Below are 9,009 nucleotides of genomic sequence, written 5' to 3'. Positions count from 1 at the left end.
TATCTGTGTCTGCTCTAGATTCATTAATCTTGTTTTGCACCATGGGTGCAATCTCTGCTGTTATCTGAGAAATTATTTTTTTCATCTTTTCCAGATCCTGTTTTGTTTCCAGTTTAGGGAGTCCAGGTGGTTGAGGATCATATAGTTCCATCTTATTTCCCTTTGGAGTTACCTTAGATGATCTGGAAGTCTGGTTTGGGGACTTGTTTCTGTGTCTTCTCATTTCAATAGTTGTAGCCTGCTGTGACTTTTTTGAGCCAACTTTTTGCTCACCCAGTGGTCTTCAATTCTCAGCAAGCCACTAAGAGGCCTTTTCTCTGCTGCTCTTCAGTACACCAATTCCTGAGTTCCAAATGGTGGCCTTCTGGATCCCTGAGCTTACCTGTTGTCTGGGCCTTCTGCCTGGGATCTGTGCACACTTGGGATGGTATTTAGGTATGCCTCTTACTGGGCTGTGTATGTACCTGTTGTCTCAGTGGACCTTTGGCTTGGTGCTGTACACCCCAGTTCCTGATGTCTTATTAGACTTCTGGCTAGGGCCTCTGTGCACTTATCAATGGTATTGGGGTAAGCCTTTGACTGTTGCTTGTGTGCCTGTGTAGCTCTTTTCTGGATGGGCCACTGGCTTGTGTGGGTGTGCCCAAGCTTCAGGGGTCAGGGTGGAGTCCTGGCTTGGGTCTGCCTGCAGCCAGGCTGCACTGGACCACACCACTGCTTTCTGAGATCTGCATGCATTCAAGAATGTTATAGGGCAGGCCTCTGTCTGAAGCTTGTGTGCCTGTGCAGCTCTTTTCTGTGTGGGTCTTGCCTTGGTGGGTTTACCTAATCCTCTGGGGTCAGGGCAGAGCACAGCTCTGGTCCAACATGGCTCCTCCCTGGGATCTGCACACACTCATTTATATTATGGGGCAGCCCCTGTGCACCAGTTCAACATGGGAAAATGGGGTTGTCATCTCTTCAAAAACAAAGTTTAGAAGGATTTTTAAGGGAACTAAGGTGTAAGCCTTTTTGCTTATTTGTTTCACTTTTCTGTGCATTTTTAAAAAACCAATTAAAGAATCATCTCCATTAGGTCATTAAAATACAGATTGGGTGACATGGTCCAAGATTATGACAAGATGACTAAACCAAGAATACATCATCAAAGTTGGGCATGGTGGTGCATGCCTGTAATCCCAGCACTTGGGAGGCTGAGGCAGGAGGATTGCTGTGAGTTTGAGACCAGCCTGGGCTACATAGTGAGTTCCAGGTCAGTCACAATTACATAGTGAGACCCTGTCTCAAAAAACCAAAAAGAATGAAAGAAAGAAAGAAAGAGAGGGAAAGAAAGAAAGCAACATCAAGTTAAAATTTGGAAATAGCCCGATTGCTCATCAGTTAGAGATTAAAAAAAAAAGATGTGATTTTTCTATAAAATGGAGTACTATTCAGTCATAAAGAATGAGAAACTAGGGTCATTCATAGGAAAATGGATGCATACTGAGGCCACACTTTTAATTGAAATAAGTAAGAAACACATTTGTAAATACCAAAGAGTTTCTCTGGTGTGAAAAATTAAAAGTGTAAATAAGATCCAAATTGTATAATTAACAATGTGAAATAGGAATAAAAGGGCTAAAGGTGTAGGGGAAGTTGGAAGGTAGGGGAAAGGGAATAAGGGAAAAGAAAAAAAATGAGAAAAAGAAAAAATAGAAACAAAGTTTTTGTAAATAGGGGTGGGAGGGGTGAAGGGAGGGGAGGGATAAGGGGAAAAATGAGAACCAAGATGTGTCGTGTAAAGGTACATTATCCCAATGATAAAAGTAACTGTACTGTTTACTTGAAAAGTGCCAATAAACTCAATGGAAAAAAAATAATAAAAAGAATATGTCATCAAGGTTATTTCTATCCCTGTAGTTTCAAAGGGTAGAATGAGTGACAACTGTAAACCAATAAATCATACATGAGGGTAAAATAAAGCAGTCTTATGTGGGTTCAGAGTAAATTTACACCTTGGGAAACAAATATTCAGCTAGACTGAACAAGAATTCTGCTGAAAGAAAGTGGGTTTGGGCTTTAAAGAAGCTCAGAAGTTGAAACTGATGAAAATACAGTGGTGGTAAGTTTTATGAGTTGAATTAGAATGTCCAGGTCAGAGGCAAAACTGGTCATTCCTGTATTTCTCAAATCTTTGAAGGTACTGTTCTATTGTGAAAAAAAATCCTTCTGGCAGACTCAGTTCCCTACACAGTGTTTGTGTGGCAATCTTCCTTCTGTCAGTAAATCCTAAGGCTCAAGCAATATTTTTGCTCTTTTTTGACCACTTTGCAGCCATTTTGACTTGTATTTAATCTCAGCTGCCCCTTTTAGCTCTGCTATCGTTTAAGGCAGACATGGCGATCCATGAGCTATGTCCTCGAAGGGAATGAAAGTAGCATGCAGCACCCACTAGTGGGCTAGTCCGTTTCACTGCTGCACTTCTCCTGAAGGCCGCTGCACTCCTCTGCTTTTACTCTGTCTCTGTAGATTTGTCCTTCCTTTTGTGCCAGCCAGGAGTCAGGAGCAAGGCAAAAAGCATAGATTGTCCCTTGTTTTTTCTGCTTTGTAGTCTGTCTCAATTTCTCTGTAGGCTCCAATTTTCCCATCAGAGCCTCTGTGGTTCCCAGCTCTTTCCTTTTCCTCCCCAAGTTGCTATTTTCCAGACTTGGGCTGATTTGTTGTTGCTTACTGCTTCTCTATCTTCCTTGAACTTCAGAAAACTTTATTATTCAATTAAAATCAAATCCAACTGTGATGCAAATCACAGGAAATCCACCAGGACAGTGAAGATGAACCTTTTAGAGACTGAGTGCCAAATTGCAACCCCAAAACCAGTTATTTATCACAAAATGCCAACACTGCAATTAAACTGGAATGATGAGGTTTTAGTTTAGAATAAAAGACCTCTACATCAAAATATTTTATCTTAAAAGAAATACAGTAACACATGTGCCATAGGTTTACCACCACTGAGCTGAGATTTCTTTCTTTTTAAATTCTTTTTATTGGTATATTTAATGTATATAATATAATGACATTTATTGTTGGAAATTTGTACCTTTACATAATCAATCTTGGTTCTTTCCCCCCCACTCATTCCCCTGCCCTTCCTTCAACCCCTCCCTCCCTATCTACAAAGACTTTGTTTCCATTGTTTTTTATTTTCTCATATTATTTCCATTCCCTTCTTTCCTTTCCCCACCCCTCTGGTTTCTCTTTCCTCTTTGTCCCTTTAAGAGATTTAAATATAGAAAGATATCTCATCTTTTTATATAGTCAAGCATATACCACTCACCACATATATGTTTTAAAGGTAAGCAATAACTAGTTTTCAGGTAAGAAGACTCAGCACATCACTGAATTATATAATTCATTCTGACACTACCTAATAATTACAGTGAACATAGAGTTATCCAATTGGCTATACAAAAGGGAAAATTAAACTTACATCTTTATAAAAGGAAGCAACTTTGCAACTTGCAGCAAGGTGCCCACTGACATTATCCTTCATCCTTCCCTAGGAGTTGGGACATTTTTCTTGCATGTTCTCCAGTTCTAAATACTTTCAATATACCCTCTTTCCCAATTTAATGAATAAAAAATATTTTCTTAATTGTTAAAATTGTTTTGAGTTTTATTAACTTGAGCCAATTATTATTCCAAAGCTTTATGCCCATTGTAGTTCTTTGAATCATCTGTCTATAATGTTTATCACTTTATACTGGCAAAATAGTTGTCATGTTTATATTTATATGTTGGATTTTTTGTATATTATGGCTATATTACTGGCTACATTCATGTTCATTTGCTCACTGATGACCCAATCAAAGGAGATTATATACTGGATGTTGGTTAAAAAAAAGGGAGAAACGATTTATTAAAAGATAGCTATGAGGAGTGGCTTGTCCCAAGCCATCATCTCACCCTATTCAGGTGGGTCTTTATGATGAGGAAGTGGGGAGGGGACACGGAGAGACAATGCAGATCTCTGCTCCTGCTGTTCACTTCCAGCCATTTTCAGTTTCCCCTTGTGGTAAGGAAACTGATTCCTGTCTGGGGCAAGCACCCACACATTCTGCCACCACTTTTGGGTTCAGAGAGAAGGAGGTGTTGTTTATGCGCTCAGCAGGAGCCATGCTGCTTATAAGTATTCACCCTTTTTCTCCCTGTAGTAATTCCTCTTCCTTAAGCTGTCATTTACTTTTAACATTTTGCTGTGATCTTTCTTTAACTTTGTTCTTTATTTTATATTTCAGATTTCTCTACTCTCTTCTAAAAATACTTGTAATAATTGCACTTAGAGCCTACCCAAACAATCAAGGATATTCCTAAGGCTGCAGGTGTGTTTCAGTGGTAGAACTGGCCTTGCTTGTGCAAGGCCTAGGGTTCATCCCCCTGACTCCACTGAATAAAGGAATAAGCACACAAAACCAAACCAAACCAAACACTTGGGATTGGATTTAGAGCCATCCAGAACAAACAATAATAATAATCATCTCATGTCAAAATTCTTAACATAATAATACCTGCAAAGTTTTTTTTCACTTTAAAATTACATTTAAAAATTCCAGGAATTAGGCCCCCATATGTGTAGATGGCCAGTTCTAGTTAACTACATTTTGAATATAGATCCATAAATACACATCACCATGTGGAGTCAGAATAACACAGAATTTGACTTTAGGAAGCAGAGGTAGACAATAACCTTGAAGCACAATGATGATACCCATTCAGCTATAGGAACAATAATAGAACTGGTGGCACAGAAAGAAATATGATCCCAAGAGAGGGTGGCATGAGAAGAAAGCCAGCTTCTAACAACAAAAGGGAAAGCACATTCAGAAAAGTGATCAAGGACTTCAAGTATCCAGAAAACATACTGTGACTTCCAGAGAGTATCACAGCAGGATTTTTTTCACCATTGAAAATCACAAGGATTCAAGTTGAAAAATGCAACTGGCGTGAGTTGAGAGGTTCAAGCTTCCCCAGATGAATGCTGACCAGGGATGAAGGAACGGGATGGGATGTGCCCTAATAGCCTCCAAGGGATTTGTGATGGGAGGTCTGTGAGTGGAAAGATGGGCAGTTAGATGGATGGGTCTTTATCAGGAAAACTGGGGATAGAGGCAAAGATCAGCATAAACTCAGCCAAACCTTTAACCAGAACTAAGTGAGAAAGAATAATTTATTTTGCAAGTGTTAATGCTCACTCATATGTTACGAATGTAGCAGTTTTGTTGCATTTTTATTTTTTAAAATTAGTAATACAGACAACATAAAGTATCCTATATTTGTAAATAAATGCATGGAAATGGTACTATATAAATTCTACTAGGTGTAACTTTATTCAGAAAATACCCATTTAGGACTCTAGGTGGTGCTACTAATCTGAAAATCTTAGCACATAAACCAGTAAAGAAAATGTGTGTCCAGATGATGTCATTCTGAGAATATGATTAGAAAAATCTATTTTAAAATAATAAAGACATTCAATTAGCATTTTAATGCGATGTTAAAAGTAAACTCAGGAGAAATAATACCAAGTAGTATTTTTGGAAAGCTAATAAAACCTAAGAACCAAAAACTGCTGAAGTAGAACAGCATTTTATTTTTTTTTAATCTTTATTAACTTTATTGGTACATTTTAGGTATACAGTACAGCTACATTCATCATTGGGATCTTGTACCTTTACATGACAGGTCTTGGTTCTTATTTTTCCCCATTCCCAGCCCTCTCTCTCCCTCCACACTTTCTGTTAATAAAGACATTGTTTCCATGTTTTCCTTTTTCATATATTTTTTCTTTTCCCTTTTTACCTTCCCCTTACACTTCCCACTTCCTCTGCTCTTTTAGACCATTTCTTCCTATTACACAATATCAATTATACATTTTGATCCTTATTTACACTTTTAGTTTTTTACAAGAGAGAAATTGTTCTGTATTTACACATGTGACCTATTAATTTCACTAAGATTATGTCCTCAACGTGCATCCACTTAGCTATAAACATCTCTAGTTTCCAATTCTTTATGGCTAAGTAGTATTCCATTTTATAAAAGAATCCACATCTTCTTTATCCAGTCTCCAGTTGATGGGCAATTGGGCTGTTTCCCAGTTTTAACTATTACAAACTGTGCCACTATAAACATGGGTGTGTATATATCACTGTGGTATGATTCTTGTAATTCTTTTGGGAAGATAACCAGCAAGAGTATAGCTGGGTCAAATGGGACCTCTAATTCTAGTTTTTTGAGGTATCTACATATTGACTAGTATTTCAACCCAGAATTTATAGGAATATTTAGAAATGGTATTATAGTTGCAGAATATTTAGATTTCATGCATAATACACCACTTATTAAGAGTTTATGAACCAGGTTACTGTGACCCCTAGAGAGTTTCCTGATTAAAGACTTACCCCCTACCAGAGTATCACTTTTGTACAAATGTTAACCTAAGTGCACCCAGTTCATCCTCATTGTTGTTCATTCTATGGGTCTGGGCAAACTTAGAATGCCATTGTGCTGTCTGTCACATAGAGTAATTTCATCACCCCAAGACTGAAATAAATAATTACTTCTCAACTTGTACAATAATAGCAACAACAATGACATTATGAGACAGGAAGATTACATCATTCTTTCTCAGAAGTATGCTTGCAAAAATCCCAAACAAAATATTAGCATACAAAACTCAGTGATATATAAGTATACCATAAGTTTCCATCCAGTTTGAATTATTCCAGAAACACAAGGTTCTTTTAACATTTAAGTATAAATCAATTAAATTTACATTAATGATAAAGTAAACAGAAAAATAACATGATTATTTCAATAAACACAAAACAGTGTTTGATTAAATTCAAGTTCCCTGTATTATAAAATTATAACTAGCAAAAACCAGAAAAATTATTTAATTTGATAAAATGATAGCAAATATCTTACTTAATAGTGAAATAACTGAAAAACTTTCCCTTAAATTGGGGGCAAAAGAATGGCTACTATTAACATTGTATTCAACTGAATAATAAATGAAAAAAGTCAAACAGAACAAAACAAAAATATAAGCAAATAAAAAGGAAGTAATAACACTTTCCCTACAAATTATACATTGAAATAGATATAAACTAAAAATTCAAAAGATATTCAAACAGAAAAAATTAAAATTAATAAATTAAGCAAAGAAGTTTTCTGGATACTATTAAATGTAAAAAACTCAATTTCATTTCTATATGAAAATAACAAAAATAACCTTAAAATTAGGAATAATATAATTTACAATAAGATTAAATCTAGATAAACGTATACAATACTCCTACTCAAATATCTAAAACACTAGGAGAAAATAACAAAAATCTAAATAAATAGAAGTATGTACCAAATCCATGGATTAAAGCTTCAACAATTTAAGAAGTCACTTGTCCTCTAATTATCTGTAGAGTCAATGCAACTGCAGTGCGGTTCTAGAAAATTCACTTTCAGAAATTGATCAGCGCATATTAAAATTTATAAGAAAATGCAGTGCACTAAAAGTACCCAAGCCAACTGGGAGAAAGGAAAATAAATATGGACTAATATTATTTGATATCAAGACATTCTATAATTAAGTCAGTGTGATATGGTACAAAGAAGCAAAGTAAATGAAGTATCTAGGAATCAATCTAACAAAAGAAGCAAAAGATCTCTACACTGAAAACTACAGAACTCTGAAAAAAGAAATTGAAGAGGATATAAAAAAATGGAAAGATATCCCCTGCTCCTGGGTAGGAAGAATCAACATAGTGAAAATGGCCATACTACCAAAACTGCTATATACTTTCAATGCAATGCCAATTGAAATTCCAACCCTATATTTCACAAAACTAGAAAAAATAGTCCAAAAATTCATTTGGAACCATAAGACACCTAGAATAGCAAAAGCCATCTTAGGTAACAGACACATGGCACCGGGTATAACAATTCCCAATTTGAAACTATACTACAAAGCCACTGTGATAAAAACAGCATGGTACTGGCAAAGAAATAGGCCTGAGGATCAGTGGAATAGACTGGAAGACACAAAAACAACTCCAGATGTACTCAGCTACCTCATCTTTGACAAAGGAGCTGACCATCCTCAGTGGAGGAAAGATAGCCTCTTTAATAAATGGTGTTGGAAAAACTGGATGTCAACCTGCCACAGATTAAAATTAGACCCTTATCTTTCACCATGCACTAAATTAAAATCCAAATGGATTAAAGATCTAAATATTAAAACAGAAACATTAAACTTGCTGGAAGGCAAGTTAGGCAGAACTCTGGAAGACATTAGTATAGGAAAAGACTTTATGAACAAATCCTCAGTAGCACGGGAACTAGCAGATAGAATCAACAACTGGGATCTCATCTTATTAAAAAGCTTCTGTGCTTCAAAAGAAACCATCAGCAGAACTAAGAGACACCCTACAATGTGCGAAAAATTTTTTACCAGCTGCTCCTCAGACAAAGGACTATTATCAAAGATATATAAAGAACTCAAAACAATCAGCCCCCCAATATAAAGACCCAATTCAAAAATGGGCATCTGAAATGAACAGACATTTCTCAGACAAAGAAGTAAAAGCAGCAAGTAAATATATGAAAAAATATTCCACATCACTGATCATTTGAGAGATGCAGATGAAAACAACACTGAGATTTCACCTCACCCCACAAAGAATGACTGCTATCAAGAAATCACACAGTAACAAATGTTGGCAGGGTTGTGGGGAGAAAGGAACCCTTCTCCATTGTTGGTGGGAGTGCAGACTAGTGCAACCACTATGGAAATCAATATGGAGATACCTCAAAGAGCTTGGACTGGAGGTGCCATTTGACCCAGCCATCCCTCTGCTGGGTATCTTTCCAAGAGAACTAAAAGAATCATATCACAGAGAAGTATGTGCACCCATGTTTATAGCGGCACAGTTTGTAATAGCTAAATCTTGGAAACAGCCCATTTGCCCATCCGTT

Source organism: Fukomys damarensis, unplaced genomic scaffold (assembly GCF_012274545.1).
Source record: "Fukomys damarensis isolate Sample0158 unplaced genomic scaffold, DMR_v1.0_HiC HiC_scaffold_35, whole genome shotgun sequence".
NCBI lineage: Eukaryota > Metazoa > Chordata > Mammalia > Rodentia > Bathyergidae > Fukomys > Fukomys damarensis.
Note: the sequence above shows the minus strand (reverse complement) of the source record.